At 43.3% G+C, this 19833-nt stretch overlaps 1 long non-coding RNA gene across 1 annotated transcript; it reads right to left on the reverse strand.

Moving 5' to 3' along the window:
- Positions 1-8546: 8546 nt before the first annotated feature.
- On the reverse strand, positions 8547-9419 carry LOC123106516 (uncharacterized). The gene is made up of 2 exons (XR_006451365.1): positions 9160-9419; positions 8547-8941 (listed from the first exon to the last, which is right to left on the reverse strand). It is a non-coding gene; the product is annotated as an uncharacterized lncRNA (long non-coding RNA).
- Positions 9420-19833: the final 10414 nt, after the last annotated feature.

Genomic DNA, 19833 nt, shown 5'->3' on the forward strand with positions numbered 1-19833 from the left:
AGTTGTGCGATAATTTCAATCCCCCTCCCACATCAAACTCATCTTCTTCAAAGTCAGCATCATCATCATTTTCATCCCCACTGTCAATACCCTCCTCACCGTCGTTATCACCACCACCACCATCACCATCGTTTTTACCTGGATCGTCGCCGTCGTCCTCCTTCTCTGTGTCCCTGCGTCCTCCGGATCTGAATCATGGTTAAGGGGCCAGAATCACATGCACTAAATACTTAACGATTTATTGCAATTTTAGTATTATTCTCGATATTATGGGGTTTGCTGCTTTGTTTTCTCCAGAAGCATCTAACAAACGGAGCTCAGTTCTTGTTGATTTACTTATTGGTTGCCCAACAGCTTCACTCCTGTGTGTGTGATCGATCTGCTCATGAATAGCAATGCAGTAGTTGTTCACAGTATCATCAGACGCATCATGTGATTCTGGCCCCTTAACCATGCGTTTTTGCAAATAGTGGAGTTGATGAATACCATCACTGCGGATATAGTTTTCTATAAATGGATTCTCTGTACCGCTAGGCAATTGTGTGTGCTCTGCAGTCAAGTATCTTGGCTGTTTGTCAGGCAAAACAATACTACTGTACAATCTTTGTCAATGGAGTAATGCAGAGTAGGTCCGACTTCCAAAGACTGAAGTTCATGGCTTCCCAGCCTCTGGATATTATTTGCCTGGGGCCCTAGAAACGAGAAGCACTGACTGCTACCTATGTTCTTGTGGTAGCCCAGGAGTCCTATTTGGCGCGCGGCCATGCGCGCACCCCCAACTCCCCGCCCGTACATTTTCGTGCTGGCTCAACTAGCGTCCGGTTTTTGGAATGTTCTAGAACCTTCCTACGTGGTGTTTTCTCTATTTATGTGTTTCTTAGTTTCGGTTTTTTGCTTTTTTTTACATTTTTGTTCTTTCTTTTCGTTTTTCTTTTCTTTTTTCATGTTTGTATTCCCTTCCTTTTTTATTTTTTTGTTTTTCATTTTTCGAACATACTCAGCGTTTTTTCAACTAGTATAGTGTCAAAAACACTATTATATTATGGGATGGAGTGTTTTTCAATTTTTATGAACATTTTCTAGAATCATAAAAAGATTGAATTCGTGAACGTTTTCAAATTTGCTAATATTTTGTAAAATTCCGTGAGCATTTTTTAAAATTCTTATCATTTTTATAATACTTGAACATTTTTCTCAAATTCGCAAACATTTGTTTTTATTGTGATTTTTTTTGAAACTTTTGAATATTTTTTGAATTAGCGAAGATGTTTTCAATGAAGAAGGATTTTTTTGGGAATTTTTTTAAGTCATGAACATTTTTTGTTTGATGAAATTTTTTTTGTATTGCAATTTTTTTCCAAATAATGATTTTTAATCAGCAACGTTTTTTAGTTGATGATTTTTTTTGTAATTCACGATCATCTTTTGATTTTTGTGAACAATTTTGAATCTGCGAACATTTGTCAAAATCATGATTTTTTTTATTTGTGATTTTTTTTGGAAATCATGAACATGTTTTACAATACCAAGAATTTTTTTGAATTCAAAAACATTTTTTTGAACTCATGAACATTATTCAAATACAAGAATATTTTCTCAAACTCGTGAACAATTTTTTTGAAATTTGTTTTTTGTTTTGAAATCCCGAGCACTATTTGAAATTCAGAACTGTTTTAAAGCCCCGAACAATTTTGTAGAAGTTAAATAACAGAAAATAGCAAAAATAGGAAAAAAAACAGGGGCGCCCCACCCCCTATATGGGCCGGCCCAAAAGCACGAGCTGGGGCCGGGACCGAGCTCGAAGTCACTACCCAGCGACCCGCGCGTGAAATAGGAGCTCCCGTGGTAACCCTCACGTGTTAGCTGGTAGAGAGCGGTTGTTTCACCTGTGCCCATCCACAAGGTCCCGTGTCGTTTATTTAGGCCTTTAGTGTTTCCTGTTGCTTTGCCTGAGGACACAGGAAAGCCGAGGGAGACTAGTATGGGTCCCACATTAGGTGAGATCAATTATATTATTATTTTTGAAAATACAAAACATGTTCAAGTATTCTCAATTTTTTGTAGACACACATCAATGTCTGATTGACAATGTCAAAAAGTTTCAGCTCTTAATTCGACTTACACAAATAGAAAAAAAAAGACAAAATCAGATGTGAATAGTATCAAAACACTATTCACCCAAAGCTGCCACTATTCACATTCAAATTTGTCTTTTTTGAATCTCCACCTGTACATCGAGTTTTGAGTTGATTTTTTTAGAGTTGTAGACACACCTGGTAGATATGTTGTCAAATAATTTCAGAATTTTAGAAATGTCTAAATATAATTTTTTGTGGTTGTTCTCATTGATCTCACCTAATATGAGATTCTATACTAGTATTCCCCTAGGAAAGCCCATCATCATGAGTGGTGCATGTATGGTGTTGACGGTCTCCTGCAGGTTTAGGTGTGTTTGAAGGTTGAACACTGTGTTGTGGAGGGCTCGATGGTGTATCTGATGACAACTTGGTCGCGCTTCGCTCTGCATTTGTCTTGCCGGTTCTCCGGCTTTGTGTGCCCCTTCTCCCCTCCAATGTACCACATGTAGCAACAACACATCAACTAGGGTGCAAGTGCAAACATAATTTTCAACCTGTGAATCTCTATGTATACTTAGATCTGTTAAATGCGACTCCTTCGTGCCCTTGGTTGGGGTTACCATCTCTATGAACTGTTAAATGCGAAGTCTTATAATTATTGGGTTGTGCGTAGTTTTCAGTTTTAATTAGGAGATGATCAGTTGACAAATTTGTATAAATGAAACTTATTAGAGTTACCGCTTTTTTTGTGAAAAGGGGGGATGAAACCCCTAGCCTCTGCATCACAATAATGCACACAATCATTTTTATTAATTATTAAAAAGAGTATATGAAAAATTAAACCACGATCGAACCATTACAAGATATGAAAAAAAATTCTATCAACTTATTCCGCAATGTCTCCAAGAAGAGATAAACGACCACACACCATCGTCGTCACGTCCGATCGTACACGGCCTAAACAAGGATACTGGTTGCTTAGACGAGCCAATGAAGACCAACTAACCAGCAAGTAGACAACGACTTCAACAAAGTAATGACACAAGTTTGTCTTTGCTGAGACCGACAAATAACAACCAGAACAAGAGTTTTCACCCCAGACATGAAGCAGTATTCCAATCATCATCCCAAAGATGTGTCGGTCGATAGTCATATCTGCTAGTACTCCATGGTCCACGCCAAAGCCAGAAGGCACTAGTAGATGGGTGAGACATCTTCCCACCATGTATCATTCCCACTATCAGGAGATGCCATGTCTCGGCGCAGATGTGACCATTTAGCCATCGGAGCAGCTACCCCAATGCTAGATGATGGTGGGGAACCATCAGTCTGCCACTAGCACCACAAATCTTCTAGGGTGATGGCTACTGCTCTTGCGTCAGGAAGAAAAAAAATTCATTTTGCACCACTAGCGAGCACCCATAGCACCGCACACGATCACCACCGCCGTGTCTATAGGATATAGGTAAGCCAACATGCCTGCAGATGCACGTAGTTGCACCTCTTGATCTCCTTACCGCACTCGCCAAGGCCACTCACTTGGCCCATCGGGCTAGAAGGGAGATGCACGACGGTGCGGTGGCCTAGTGTGATGATCCAACCTTCATAGACATCGGACGCCCATATGTCTCACTTACAGCGAGACGAAGGGAACCTACTTGCGGTAGGGCAGCCCGATGCGCTGGAGGCCACATCCTCGTTTTTTCATGTTTCTTTGCTTTCTTTTTTCTTACTTTTTTTATACTTTCAAATATTCTAAATAATTATATTACAGAAATCACTTAACATAAAATATTTAAAAATGTTGACCAAGCATTTGAAATGTTAAATGTGTATGGAGAAAATGTTTATCACGTATTACAAAAATGTATGCAAAATAATAAAATGTGTAGGAAACAATTTGATCATGTATTTAAAAAATGTTAATCAACCATTTGAAAAAATGTTGAACAAAGTGTTTGAAAATGTTAATCAAGCACTTGGAAAATGTTAGATGTGTATAGAGAAAATGTTGATCATCTATTAAAGAAATGATGAAAAAATTGAACATGTATATAAAAATGTTAATCAAGCATTTGAAAAAATGTTGAAAAAGTATTTGAAAAATGTTAAATGTGTAAAAAAATTGACCATGTATTAAAAATGATGGAAAATTTTGATCATGTATATAAAATTGTGAATCAACCATTTGAAAAAAATGTTGAACAAGTATTTTAAAACGTTAATCAAGCATATGAAAAATGTCAAATGTGTTAAGAGAAAATGTTGACCATGTGTTCAAAAATGTTGATATTACATTAAAAAATATTAATCAAGCATTTGAAAAATGTGCATAAAAAATGTTTACCATGTACTAGAAAATGTAATCAAGCCTTTGAAAAAGTTTAAAAGTGTGTATAGGAAAAATGTTGACCATGTATTAAAAATGTTAACCTTGTCTTTGAAAAGTGTTAATTAAGCATTAAAAAATGTTCAAAATGTGTATAGAATAAATGTTGACCATATATTAAAAGAATATTAAACTCGCATTACAAAACTGTTAAACGTGTATTAAAAAATGTTGTTGACATATAAAAAAATGTAAATTGAAAGCAAAAGAAACAAAGAAAACCATAAAAAAACTGAAAAAGAAAATAGAAAACCCAAATAAACAGATGCAAAAGAATGTAAAAATAGTGAAAACCGATAAAGAAAAAAGAAAAGCAAAAAAACTAAGAAATAAACAAAACCGAAAAAGAAGGAAAAAAAGAAAGAGAAGAAAAATGAATAAAAACCATGAAAGTAACAAAAAGCAACTAAAAGGAAAACGAAAAAAGAAGAAAAAAAACCAAAGTATAATGAAAACATAAAAACCGGAGAAAAACGAGGAAGAACAAAATAAAACGTAAAAACCCAGAAAACCCAAATAAAACAGAAGAAAAAAAAGAAAAAAAACTAGTGAAAAACGAGAAATAAAAAATAAAACCAAATAAAGGGACAAAGAAAAAGAAACAAAAAACCAAAAAATCGTGAAAGAAACAAAGAAAACCGTAGAAAAACACAGAAAAAGGAAATAAAATAAAATTCTGTGAAAATCAAGAAAAATACCAAAAAAATAGTGAAAAACTGAAGTTATAACAAAGAAAAAAGGCAGTGAAAAAAGAAAAGAACCAAAGAAAACAAAAAAGTAAAAAAAATGAAGAAAACCTATAGCAAGCGAACCTACAGCGAGTGTGAGCGAGCGAAGTGATCGAACCTACGCTAATAGGAGGTGCCATATGCTCACACACTTCAGCGAGAGTTTCTTCCGTCTCGCTTAAGGCCAGATATAGCTCTCGCGCCAGACATCCCGGTGATGACGAGTTGAAACTCGGGCCGGCTTCATAGGTGCACAATCCTTGCCCCTTAGGCCGGAGCTGTCGCGAGAGATGCCTCTCCTCCATATTTGGTTGCTTCTCTCCTCGCGGCGGCACGGCTGCGACATCCCTCATCGTCGGCCGGCACCGGCACCCTAATCGGAGTAGCAACTGGACACGATGATGGGGCCTGCCACCACAGCCGCTATCCCCGACGCCTTGCCACGGTCCCGGCCTTCGTTGCGAGAGACGCTGCCCGGAGATCTAACGTACAACTTCTGCAACTAGTTACATGTTGCTTCACATCCTGAAGCATCATTCACACCATGTTATGATGGGGTTGAATGATGCCCTGTCACACTGCCCTTCAGTAGAGCCCTCGCCGTGGCAGTGTTGGAAGTCTTGCCTTCAGATCCCGTAATAAAATAAGGACAACCTTTTGTGTAATAACATCAGAAAAAGAATAGTACATTGAGAAATTGTTATATTCTTCAGATATTTATTTCAAGCACGGTTTTGGTGAGTGGTGTCGAACTATCAGAGCTGCACGCTCTACGGGTATGGACAGACTGAGTCGACCGAAGAGTGCCTAGGGACCCCCTATGGCCCTATCTCTAACAATGGCAGAAATGTTTCTTATATTCCCAGGTGAAACTCGGTAATGTATCGTGTTCCATCTCCTAACAAACGTTTTATTAACATTGATGTGGATCAATATTAATCGGGAGCGTATGATTTTAGGTTAAAACAACCCGTTTACTGGCTGCTTTCTTTCTGCCAAGGAGTGATGTCGCTACTTTGTGTATCACACAACGCCCAAGGTCGATTTCCACTGAGCTTCTGAGTCCGGAATTTCCAACAGGATGGCATCGTTCTCGTTCCAAGATAGAGATTGCGCGGTATGAAACTCAACCATCAACAATTTGTGTGACTGTCTTTTATTTATTTATTTGTGTGACTGTCCACTATGTAAAATTGCGCAGAATGTAACCGCAACTATAAACATCCTCTGTTGTGGTCCGCCATTCCCTGTGTTTGGTGGTTTATGCCTAAATACTATGGAATCTATGTCTGGAGACGTTCGGATTGATCGATAAAGCTTGTTGTTCCCCTCATGAATTAATCTCTGGATATATTACCAGAATTATTAAAAATGTGTAGTGATATTTCAGCTACTACTTTTGCAGCTTACAGAAACAACTTCTGCATCCCCTCAAAAAATTTATATCCCCTAAAAACCAACATTTCCAGCATCTGTATGAGACATTGAATCATTTAGAAGCCAACCTGTGGATATGGCAGATGGTTCAATTTTCCATTTGTGTCGCTACACATAAATTTTTCATAGGATCTGACAGTTTGTTGCAAGCACAACTAATATTTAGGTAAATTTTTTTTAGAAAAGGAGGAAGATCCCCGACCTCTGCATCTGGACGATGCATGTAGTCACTTTATTAATTATTCACATAAGACCTTACAAAGTAATACAACAGTAAGACTAAAGTCACTGTCTAGGCAACATCTGTCGCTACTCCTATCTAATTGATGAAGGAATGCTGATAGTCTGGGTCTAATACCAAACAGACCTCGCAGCCAAACCTAACATCTAAAACCTGAGGTCCCATCCAGGACGCCTGCCGGGTATGGGGCACCCACCGGTCCGGCGCACTCCTCAATCAGGACGCCTGCCGGGTATGAGACCGCCGCAACCACCTGCCACCAATCCATCTTCAGAGCTGTACTGATGCATCTACCTTGCCCGATCTAGCTGCCGTCGACGCCAGACCGCGTCACCCTCCTACGCGAGTCCATCTCCGCGCATTGGACGCCGAGTCACCACAACGCCATGCCGTCGTGATCCGCCGCCATCAATGAGTGAGATGACACACCGCTCCACCAAAGGATCCTTCCTCTGGTCCCTCGATCACGTGTGTACCTCCAAGAATGACGCTCCAAGGGGGGAACGACACCAGAGCGCCGCCGTCATCCGATCATCCGCTTTAGGGTTTCCCCCGGAGGTAGCAGAGAGTGGCCTTGAACTTCTCCACAACGATGCCTTCAAGAAGGGAATGATGCAGATAGCACCGCCACCGCCGGCCTTGACAGTAGCCGAAAGCAAGTTTTCACCCAGATTTGTTTGAAGGAATCTAACTCTCGTGCACGGCCGCCGCCATCCCCAGGCTGAGCACACACCGCCGCCGGCACCTCCACGATGCCCAGAGGCCGCGAGACTCGCCGCCACCACGCCTGACAGGCAGCCACGGCCAGGCCCGAGCACCACCCAGATCCAATCTGGGGTCAAGAGCCCTAGGCCGCAGCCGCTGTCAAGGCGGCACCACCAGACGGGGACAAGCCCTCCAACCTGTCGCAAAGCGAGCCGCCGCCGGAGCTTCGAAGCGTCGCGCCACCAAGCCCACCGGGAGTGACTAAGCCGCCGCGAGGAAGAAGGGAAGTCGGGCCAGGGGAGAAGCCCCGCCGCCGCCGGCACTGCCTGGGCTTTGCGCAACGGTGGCTCTCGGCGGCGGCGAGGGGGGGGGGGAGGGTGGAGGGAGGCCGGCAGCGGGGGCGGCTAGGGTTCCCCCGTGTCGCCTCAGAGAGGGACGCGGGGGACGGGGCTTCAGGTTCAGGACCTTAAAAATTTGGGGAGAATTTAATTTCCCCGGCCACTGCACCGACTAAGGATGCATAGGGCCATTTTAGTATGAGTACCAAGATAAATATGGTCCTCATACTTTTTTTAAATGAGTATCAAGATATTTTGGGATGAGTGGTTTCACCACATACCAAACTTGATTCTCAATAAATGGGGAAAACCCCTGTGCATCACCTGTCAATTCTAGGAATTGAACTCTGATTGTTAGGCTGCACAACCGCATGCCCAACCACTGAGCCAAGGCTCTCTTTGCATAAAAATGGGGGAGAATTTTACTTCTCCGGCCTCTGCACCAACTAGAGATGCATATGGCCATTTTTAGTATGAGTATCAAGATAAACATGGTCCTCAGATTGTTTTTAAATGAGTATTAAGATATTTTTTGATGAGTGGTTCCACTACACACCAAACTTGATCCTTAATAAATGGGGAAAACCCCCTGTGCATCACCTATCAATTCTAGGAATTAAACTCAGGTTGTTAAACTAATATTTAGATTCCTCAGATTATATAGCTTGCAACTGGGAGTTGACAAATTTTTAGAGAAGGAAATTTGTTGCGGTTACAACTTGCGCATCAACACTTTTTTTTTTTGAGAAAATGCACATCAACACTTTGATGCATCTTATTAGTTATTACTCGTTGCATCGCTCGCAACATCCTGAAGCAGCATCGTCACATTCAGCAGGGCCTCTTGCAGAGGCAGCGCAGCCAGTTGCAAAACCCTCCCTCGGCGAAGCCCTCGATGCGGCAGTTGTCGACGCATGCGTGGTGCTCGCAGTAGAGGATGGGGCTCCTCTTGCTCAGCTCCGTGCATGTCCTGTTGTTGCCCTCAGATGGCCCTTGGGTGGGATCAGGACGAGTGGCAGCACATCCTACAAAGAAAATGTGATTAACTTGTGTTAGTTCGATGAACCTTTCAACTATTTTGGCATGCAGTTTATTATAAATTTATAATCCTTTCACTCACATACCAGATCAGCAATAAACTGGTCTCGGAAAGAAAGAATATTAGAACATGGAGGAAGGATGCAGAGTGTCATATTTGTAAGAAAGAAAGAAGGCAAGACTGAGAAAGGAGGCAAATGCTTACCAGGAGGAAGTAGGAGTGGTGGCATGAGCAGTAGAAACAAGCAAAAGCCTGCCGGTGGCACCATGAGCTTGAGCTTGAGTGCCGCCATGTCTCTCTCTGTCTCCCGCTCAACCAAGAAAGGGAGTAAGGAAGATCAGATTCAGAGGAGAGGGTGCAGATGCAGATAGGTTGGTAGTGCCATCATCCATCAACCCCTCCCCTTCTTATAGGCAGCCATGGATGGCTGAGAAGGAAAAAAGAGAGAGAGACAAATGTGAGTGGGATTATAATGCAACTATTATATCTTCAAGACGCGATAATGTGCTCTCATTTGGAAACCCTCTGAAAGAAGATGTGGTGGGAGGCTGCGCGTCTTCCAGAACTGGCGACTGACCAAAATTGTGGCGGCAGCTGCGGTTACGATGCTCTGCTATCTTCTTGCTCTTGTGCAGTCCCAGTGCGCGTTTTGAGCCGGGCCGTTGGACTTTGCACCCATAGATAGCAAGATGGATAGACTTTATTCCTCTGATCCTGAGCAATGACACGCAGATGGATAGATGCATGCATGTGATGTGTGTTCAGCAAAAGAGAGAAAAACAACGGGATCCATTTCCACAGGGTGGATGATCCTTATCTTGGTCTCAAAAAGCATGATTGGTTTGCTGCCAATATTTGGCTAGCCAAATGTTGGAATTGCCAAATATTGGCAATACCAAGGCTTGCCAAATATTAGCAACTTTATGTGAGATAGACAAGACAACTCGGGAATCAATCAAGTAGTAGCGAATATTTGGCACACTGTCAAACATTGGCATGCTTATTTTTGGCATCAAACCAATTATGCTCTAAGTGCTAATGTGAATGGTGGCGTACTATTACGCACATCATTCTTCATGGGCATCTTCTCTAGAAACTTCCCTGGCTAAAGCAGTGTACAACACAACAGATAATTGCAAACCAAGCATTGTTGCTGCAATCCTGAAAATTTGTTCGACGCCACAACCAGTGACTGTTTTTTTTTTTCTTTTTGAGAAGGAACCAGTGACTGTCTTGTCAAGCCTTGTTCGTATTTATGAACTTTCTTTCAAATTTGCGGGCGCACACCCCCATGACTGAGCGGGTTGGACCACTTAGGACTGCCCAGGTAGCGCTGTTTTCTGCCGGTTTCCACTAGGGCCGGTTTCATGTGTTTTTCTTTTTTTGATCCTTTTTTGTTTGGGTTTTTCTTTTCCCCTTTTTATTTTTCTTTTTTATTTTCTTTTTTCTTTTAATTTCCATGAAAATTTCTGTCTAAATTCCTCATTTTTTTCAAATTCATGACCATTTTCGTATTTATGAACTTTATTTCAAACTTTTTCAAATTCATGAACATTTTAAAATCTATGAACTTTGTTCAAATTTGCAAACTTGTCTCAAACCCGTGAACCTTGTTCAAATTTGTGAACTTCTTTCCAATCCTTTAATTTTTTTTTAAAAATTCCATGAACTTTTTGTTAAACTTGTGAATATTTTTTTAATCCATGAACATTTTTTCAGAATCAATGTTTTTTAGTTTGCAAAAACAATCAAATCCAAGAATATTTTTAAGTTTTCATGAACATTTTCAGAACAGTGAACTGGTCAACATGTCAAAGGTGAACCGGTCAACCAATCAACTCTTTTTTTAGCAACAGTTGGCATAGAGTGTGAACTCTTTACCACCGCACACGTGCATGAGCCGTCGATCCTTTTTTGGGAGGGGGGAGGGACGAAGAGTGCTCCTCGTCAGCGTGCAGTGCCAGTGTGTCTGGGAGCGAACACGCAGGTCGTCGGGCAATCATGTATGAGAGGAGCGAGGCAAGGGAGCTAGCGAATGTTTAGGCCATGGCCCGCTAGGATTGCGTGCGAGCGCCGGCACACTACGAGGATCCACAATGTTGAGTTTCTCTGCCTCTAAGGTCGCCTCTAAGGCTTTTGAGGTTGCCTTCATACATTTGTGAAGTTTACTTTAAATACCTCTAAGCTTAGAGGCTACCTCCAGTGATTAAACTTTCAAACGGCCCCACTTGTAAGAGGGAGAGAGGAACAAGGAGAGAGAGGATTCTAATATTCTTTTACTCTTAATGGGTCCACCTTAGAGGCTGGTTTGGAGTCACAGACATTGGAGATTGTATTGCTCATATTAGAGGCAAGGATATGTGACCCACGTTAGAGGTAGTGTTGCTTCTATACACTAGTGGCGCTCTAACGGGCGCCAAAGGTGGTGATTAGGAACACTCAGACAAGCAACGGTCGGCTCGCGTGTGGTTGGCCAGAGACTGCAACAAAGCATGCATGAGTTTAGGACCAATCCCATGAGACTGAGGTCAACGTCTAGGTTTCGAGCAAAGGAGTCGGGGTAGTTGTATCTCGTCTAGGCCAATCCTTTTAGTTTTCTTTCTCATAGACCAAGCCCTCGATGAGAGCGAGGGTAGGTGGGTGGGCACAGTCAGCACCATGCGTGATGTGTTCCTCGCTTCGGTTTTCTTCTTTCCTTGTTATTTTTTTCAGTGGTTTTCAGTGTATGGTTTATTGTTTTGGCTTCTTACTTTTCATTTATTTTCCATTTTCTCTTTTTCAGATATATTTTCCTTTTTTTTATGTTTTTATAGTGTTTTCAATATGTGGTAAACAGTTTCTAATACACTGATTTTTTAAGCACACTCTAAAAAAATTAGTATATGGTGAACATTTTTAAAAAATACACAATCAACAGTTTTTTAATGTACGATGGATTTTTAAAATTATATGATCAGCATTTTCTAAATAAACACTCAACATTTTCTAATATACGGTGAACTTTTTAATAAAGAGAGATACGGTGCAGCGTCTAAGATATAGTTATATTTTCCGTAGGGATTTAAATATCTAGGTCCTTCAAAACAATAACCAGTGTTTTTGGGGGTGAAAAGTCGAAAAAAAGCTAAAAGAAAAAACCGCGCACGGGGAGAGTGGGCCGGCCCATTTGCCCTAGCTCCAGGCGGAGCCTCCTCTATTCGCCGCTTGTGAGCGTCTAATAAGCCAGCAGCATGTTTCTTAGAGCATCTTCAACCGGCGCGCCAAACTAGCGCCGCGCCGCAAAATCCCCCCTTTTAGCGCGCGCGCAACCGGAAGAGCTGCTCCAGCAGGCGCGCGAAAACCACGCGCGCGGCATACGTAGTCCAGCGCGCGGGCTGAAACGCAATCGCGCGCCGCTTTTTTGCTGCGCCCGCTCCCGCGCGCTGGACTCTCGCGCGCTCGCTCGCACCTCCCACCCCCCCTCCAGCCGCGCCGCCGCCGCCGACCGCGCCACCCGGCGACCGTTCCGGCGCTTCCCGGGCCTATCCCCGCCCCGCGCGCGCTTTCTCCGGCCCCCCTCTAGGCCCGCCGCCCCGCGCACGTGCTGGTCCGCCGACGAACAGCGCCCGCGCGCTCGCTGCCGCTCGGCGCCCGCTAGGTGTTCGACAAAACGCCTAGAAGGTATGTATTGCTCAAAAGCCATGAATTTCGTGCATGTTAATTGTAGTTTTTTATTTATAGCATAGTATTCAACATTGTAGATGAGTTCATTGTATGATTCTTCCGAACGATAAACTGTTGTTGAACTATTTGTATTGTTGAACTATTTGTTGTGTTTAATTGTACTATTTGTTGTATTGAACGATAAACTGTTTGTTTGAGTTGTAATAAACGAAATTGAACTATTTATTTTTGTTTGTTTTTGATTTTTTTGCTTTTGTTTTTGAATGCATATGTTGTTTGTGTGAGTCGCGCGCGCTGCATTTTAACGCGGCTGCTGGAGCCAGCGCCGCGCGCCGCGCCAAACCAGACGATGCGTGCGCGGCATATGTGTTTTTTGCGCGCGACGCGACCGGCGCCTGTTGGAGATGCTTTTTTTTTTGAACAACTCATTTCTTTTGATAGTACTCAGGGTACTGGGTGGGTTAGCTGGGCGAGGGCCGAGGGAGGGAGGGACGACGGTGATGAATCGCCAGTTCGCCAATATGATAGTGCGCGACGGCGGCAGGGGAGTCTACTCCCTGTGCCGTCTCGACCTCGCGCGGCATCTCTTCCACCCTTCCACAGCAGCCGCACAAGCAGCAGCTTCTGCAAAAGCGAATGAGAAGAAGGGATTGTTACTGCCAACGACCTCGAGCTGCGGCGACCATCTGCCCAGGCCCAGCATCAAGTTCTCGATGACTCCGGCCATGGCCGGCTCGCCGTACATGCATTTCTTCTCGCTGCTGAGAGGGCAGGCAGAGGCAGAGGGCTCCGTCATGTTCGTCCCGTGTTACGACAACCCCGTCATGTACGACGTCGACAAGGAGTCCGTCGCCGGCGTGCCCCTGCCCAGCTTTCCCAAGCACAGCGACTCCATCTCCATGTCCGTGGCCGGGCCTCGGGGACGCGTCAACCGCCGGTACGACGACGGCGGCGGCCAGCAGCAGCTCTATGTCATAACCAGAGGAAATGGCTACGATGGCTTCTTCGAGGTGTTGAACTACACGAGTGGTGTTGAACTACACGAGGACCGGCTTCCCTTGGTACGGTCGATCTCATGCTGGGCCCCTGTGGTGGAGCTGGAAGCCTCTGCCCTCCCCGCCGCTCTACTCGCCGGACATCGGCAGGAAAGTGTTCTCCCCCTCCGCGGCGGCGGTGGTGGACGACACGACGATCTGCGTGTCGTCCGTGGACGCCGGCAGCTCCTGCGCCTTCGACACGGCCAGGGGCGAGTGGAGGCAGGCTGGCCGCTGGGTGCTGCCCTGCGACGGCGCGGCGGAATACGTCCCCGAGCTCGGCGTCTGGTTCGGCGTGGAGCACGCCAAACGCAACCCAGACCACTTCCTGCGCGCCTTTGACCTCTCCTCCTCCTCGCCGCCGGTGGTGCGGCAAACCTGGAGCTACCTCGACCGCCTGCCCGGCGAGTGGCTGACGTCGCAGAGGCACCTGGTGAACCTGGGCGCGGGCAAGTTCATCGCCACCAGCTTTCAGAGCATCGAGAGGCACCCAAGCTCATGGGGCTACCGTTCTGACGACGGGCTGGACGATGACGTAGTGCTCCATGACCTCACCGTCTTGACAGGAGTGGAGGTGGTGCGCCGTGGCGATGAGCTCCACATGATCAACCACAAGCGCAAAATTTACAGGTTCCAAGACGATTCCATTATCCACTGCGTGCTCTGAGTCAGGGACTGGACCGATCCAAACGAAAATTTGCATGATGTGCATTTATGCATTCTTGGAGATCATTGCTATTTTTTTTGTTGGAGTTTGAAGATTGTTGTAGATGCCTTCATCCTGTTAGTGTTGATCTCCTCTTAGTTGGTCCAACGGCCAACTGGACCCTTGACTCAGTCCTGATCGGGGACACTCAACTCAACTGGGTTGCGGGCCCCTGTCGCGTAGCTCCATATAAGGGAGATGGGGGCCACGAGTGCAGAATGCCGAAGAATGGTTCGCACCCCACCTGCCCTGCCTACTGATCGAGGCGGAGCTGACAGCGACGGGAAGCTCCGCCACCGCTATCTCTCTGTCCACTCATCGCCGCCGTCACCATCCCATCATGGCCACTGGCGGCAGTTCAACGCACCAGGAGAAGGCAATACCTATCAGTACTACCGAAAATCTCAGGCCGATCTGATCCAGAGGGATCTATCAATGATATCAGAGCCACACTTTGGCTGAGTTTTTCGGGTAGCAAAAGAAATCAGAGATAGAAAGATCCCTCCCTTCCCCCCAAGAACCCTAGACAGGGCAAAGTGCATCACCGGAGAAGGGCCTCAGGTCTCACCGGAAAAGAGCGCCGCCGCAAGGCCGCGCCGTCCCTCTTGATTCAGATGCACATCGGCAAGCCGAGGCATCTGAAAGAAGGACATCACCCAGCAAAGGGCAAAGGGGGCACCGCAGCCACGCTGTTCGACGGCGGCGCGCTTCTGCTAAGGAAACGCGTCACTGGCGAAGGGGAGGCAACGGCGCTACGGTTCGTCGTCGTCCATCGGGTGCTGCAAGAGGCCGAGGACGGCGCATCTCTCTCTATCACAGGAGAAGAGGAAGGGGAAAGTGAAGAAACGGAGATCGCGCGGCGTCGTGCCGACGCCGTTGCCGGCGGACGGCGGGGCCCTAACCCTCCTGCCACTCGGCCTCTTTCGCTCTTCTTCTCTGTCGCGGGAGGCGGAGGAAGAAGGGGATTGAGGAAGGGAAAGGAAGAGGACGCGCGCGCGGCATGGTGGCTTTCGCCGCCGCCGCCGGCGGCCGGACAGGGCGGCCGGGGCGCAGCTCCTTGCTCATGCCAGTGGGAGAGGAGCGATCGGGCGAGAGAGACGAGAGCGGCGCGTGCGGGATCGGTTCGATCCGGGTGACCGTGTCGCTGGTTTTGATCCAGCGAGAACAGCGGTGCGCCGTTGGATCGTGATCAACGGCCCTCGTGAAACCCTAGTCCCGCCCCGGGCCAAGTGGGCCGGAAAAAAAGTGGAGGAGGCTAGCAGCCGGCCACTGGGCGCGAGCTGGGCCGACGCCGCAGCCGCGGGTGGCCCAGGCCGAGTTGAGGCTGTCGTTTTTGTTTAATTTATTTTTTGTCCTGTTTTTTGGGCAAATTACAGTACAGTTTTCTGTTCAAAATAATCCAACGAAAATTTGTTCAGAAAATAGAATAGTAAACAGGAAAAAGTTTCTGAAAATGAAAATAGAAAAATTTCAGAAAAAGAAATGTTCATGAATTTTATAAAGAAAATTAAAAAGTTCATGATTTTTTATTCGGTCAAAGAAAAGTTTCTATAAAGATTAAAAAGTTTGTGAATTTTTATTCACGTTTTTCCGCTGCATAAATAATTAATAGTGCTCTTTTACAAAGAAAATAAAAGTTTAGATAGAATTAAATTTAAAGAGCACATTAAAGTGATTATTAAAATGAATATGATTATGTTATTTTTATGACCAACGTTGTAAATAACATGATCATGTTTTATTATTGAAACTAAATGTGCATTTATTTCTATTTTTGTCCAACGGTTATATAGTTTTAATTGCATAAACAGTAAAGGCCTATGCGGGCGGGTGCATATTGACCATGGGTCAATTTTGCGGCTGGGCCGCATGCACAAAGTACACCTTGTCAGTCAAAGTCTATTCTTTCAGAAGCATATTTTTGATGAATTATTGATCTCTACTCAAATTGAACCAACGAGATATTTGTTTAGAGATTACAGAAGTAACACAAATGCTTCTGAATAGTATGTTTTTTTTTTCACGATCTAAAGATGATTTAATTATGATAGTACAGATGAGTTATTTCCTGTGTGGGGAAACAACTTTTAAGCTTAAAGTTCATAAAGGCTTCCGCTGTTTTAAGTGAAAGAAAAGTTGAGCATTAGTTTGTTCATACAGTTAAATCCATAAAGATGATAAATTCTCAAAGAAGAGAATTTTAAAATTAATTATGATGTTGTCGTTTAATGATCATAGCTGATGATGACAACATTATTATATGATATTCGCAAATCCTGTTTTTGCCCAACGGTGATCTAGGATTCAAAGTACAAGAATATCATATGTTTTAATTTTGATCAATGTTAAATTAAAATACAATATTTTTCCTGGAAGAGAGAAATTTTGCAAACAACAGTTGATTTCCATCAACGCTACAGTTAAAGTTTTAGTACTTACTCGGCTGCACTGCTGATGTTAAGAAAGAAAAATCGAGCGTCGTTCTGATTTTTTCTCGGTACGATAAAAGACAAAAGGGAACGAATATGTTCCGGAAATGAGTTATCATTTCTCTCTCTCTAAAGTTTTCATGATGTTTCAGTTTGTTATTTTTTTCTGATTAAATTGGAACAAACGAGAAAATTTAATCGGAAAAATAAAGTATAAGTGCATTTTTTAAGTCATTATGACTAAAGGTAATCAACATATTGTCCTTCAATAGTGATTGAAATAAATAACATGCATGTTCAGTTTGACCAACGTTGAATTAAATATGTGCGTTAGCAGTGCATTGATTGTTAACAATGCATTTATAGTTTAATACCGCATGTCGAAAAAGTTTTGGCACTTGTGTCATTCATAACTTTGGATGGCAAAGAAAGTTTTAGCGAGGACTCATGTACTACTTCAGTATCACATAAAAATGAAGAAGTCTGGGGGAGCTTTTAAAGCTATCCAAACAAATCCCATGCATTTCCATAGTGTCATGCTGGATAGTGACTTCGAAAGAGCCGAAGGACAGAATAAAGTTGTATACGAACAGAAGTCAAGATTGCAAGCATAACTTGCAAAAGTGTACCAATATCAAGAACTCTAATGGGTTCTTGAAAGTGCAACAGAATAAAGAACTCTGATGAGTTCTTGAGGGGAATGAGGAAATAATACTCCCATTGTTCTTGCATGACTTGATCATGTGACCACACCAAGTAATAAAAGACTCCTCGTTCACAAGTGTTACAAATAGTTTCAAAATTATGGCCGCAAAGTAGTTTGTGCCATATTTCGAGGGGGAGAAAGATTAGGAAGATAAGAAATTCTCCTCAAAATTGAATACGATGCATACAATGTATGTTTAAAGTAAGAATGATCTATTAAAGAAGAATATGATCGAGAAGGGAGTACATCGCTCATATCATTGATACCCCAAATCAAATAAAGCCAAACGGAAGCTAGTAAATATACCATCTTTACAATAGATGGGATAATCTGGGGAGTAAAGTATGTTGAGAACTAAAGCTTGAAGAGAAGTGGGACCATATGTTCACTTCGAATGATTCAAGCACAACAATTGTTTCGGCGTTGTATGAACGACAGAAGTTGAGATGACAACAGATGTACAACACCTGTCGTTAACTCTTCAAAAGAAAATAAAGTCAAGGGAACTCTTGTTACTCAGGACTCTGTAGTATCAACCGTCTCTTGGCAATGGAAAATAGAAACAACCCCAGATAGAAAATAAAGTGATTCCGCCTTTTTTGGTGAAGCCATGAGAGGCGCTCATTCATCGAAATGGCAAGAACCATGGAAGACGTCATGAGACCTAGAAATTCCTACTCGTTTTGGAACAAAGAATAAGTTCCCAACGGAGCCAAAACAGTAGGCTGTAATAGGTCTACAAGATTAAACTGTGACTCCTGAGGGAATATGAAAAGCCACTAAGCGCGACTTGTGGCAAAAGGCTTTATGCAAAGAAAAGATAAGTGATAATGAGACATCATATGCAGTCTCATAAAAGGATTGTCTTAGAATCACAATGGCATTAGTGGCATACTAATATTTTGGAATTGCATCAGTTGGATGTAGAAACAACATCTCCCAAAAGGAGATTTGTATGAGAAAACCCTTACACAACACAACCCAAGGGTTTTGTTGTGAAAAGAAAAGAAAAATATGGGATGCCACATGAAGAAATCCATTTATGGATCAAAGCACGCCACTGAACAGTGGCATCTAAAGATTAAAGAGGACGAAGAGAAGTTTTGGGTTTTAAGGAAGGTCAGGATGAAAAATTGAATATTTGCAAAGTTCAAAGATGGGAAATACTTTTCCCGCTTTCGACGTGTAGATAATGTACTACTTACTAGTAGTGATGTTCAATCTACCGTTGAAGAAAAAGAAGATTATTTGTGACATCAAGTCATGATCACAGTAACCTCAATGAAGGTCTATTCGCCCAAAGAATGGAAATTCACCGGGATAAAAGAAGAGGGGTATTAGGATTATCGCAAAAAGCATACTTAGAAAAGAATTCTAATGAGATATAGTATGCATGCGAGTAAGTTTATGCCTGTCTTATAGTCAAGGGTAATAGTTTGGGAATATTAAGTATTCCAGGAACCAATATGAGATCGATCAAAAGAAAGAGGTTCCATGTGCTTCAGCTGTTGGAAGCAAAATCAGTGCTATTTACCCTGACATAGCTCAATTATCCGGGAAATTTTTGGCAGAAGTCCAGTCCAGCAATAGATCACTGGAATGGAGTTAAAGAACGTTTTGCAATCTTACAAAGTATTGTAAGCCTCATGCTAAATAAGAAAGGGACACGTACTCTCAAAAGTTGTGAGTAAAAGAACTAAGTTTTGGCGGGATGTTTAGTGAAGCCCACACTTGTAGCTAAACACTCGTACCTTCGGAGTTTTATTGTGGAAAAGCTCCAAAAGCAAAATAGTTGCGGTGTCATGAGTTATGTATACCGCAAAGTATAGCATGATATGAGGCTACATGACAGGCTAAATGGTTAAAGAAAACCTTACCTGGAATTGATGATGATATGCAACAGCAATATATCATCCAAATATTTTATCTCCTACGTCAACATGTCAGGTGTACTGCCAAACACATTGACAAAGAGTTATATGTTGTGAAGGAGAAAATCGAGAATCATATGATTGCACTAACGGTGTAAGTACCAAACATATGCTTACAGATCTGCTTATCAAAGGTCTACCACCCAGCGTGTTAAGAGAACATGCAGTCGACATGGGAATTATGGGAGGTCTGTGATTTCTGGATTACTAAAGGGCCCAAAGAAAGGTTAAGGTCTTGTTTCAATACAGAAAGATGCATTGTGGCTGTTAATCTGACGGTAACTGATAACTGTTATGACGAGGCACGCCCTACGTATTGATCTGCACTGAGACAAGGACCAAGAGCAAATTAAGAGAAAGTCAAAAGAGTTACGTCAAAGTGTGAAGTTAAAAGTATAAGGTGAGATCA

Source organism: Triticum aestivum, chromosome 5A, assembly GCF_018294505.1.
Source record: "Triticum aestivum cultivar Chinese Spring chromosome 5A, IWGSC CS RefSeq v2.1, whole genome shotgun sequence".
In the NCBI taxonomy this organism is placed as follows: Eukaryota; Viridiplantae; Streptophyta; class Magnoliopsida; order Poales; family Poaceae; genus Triticum; species Triticum aestivum.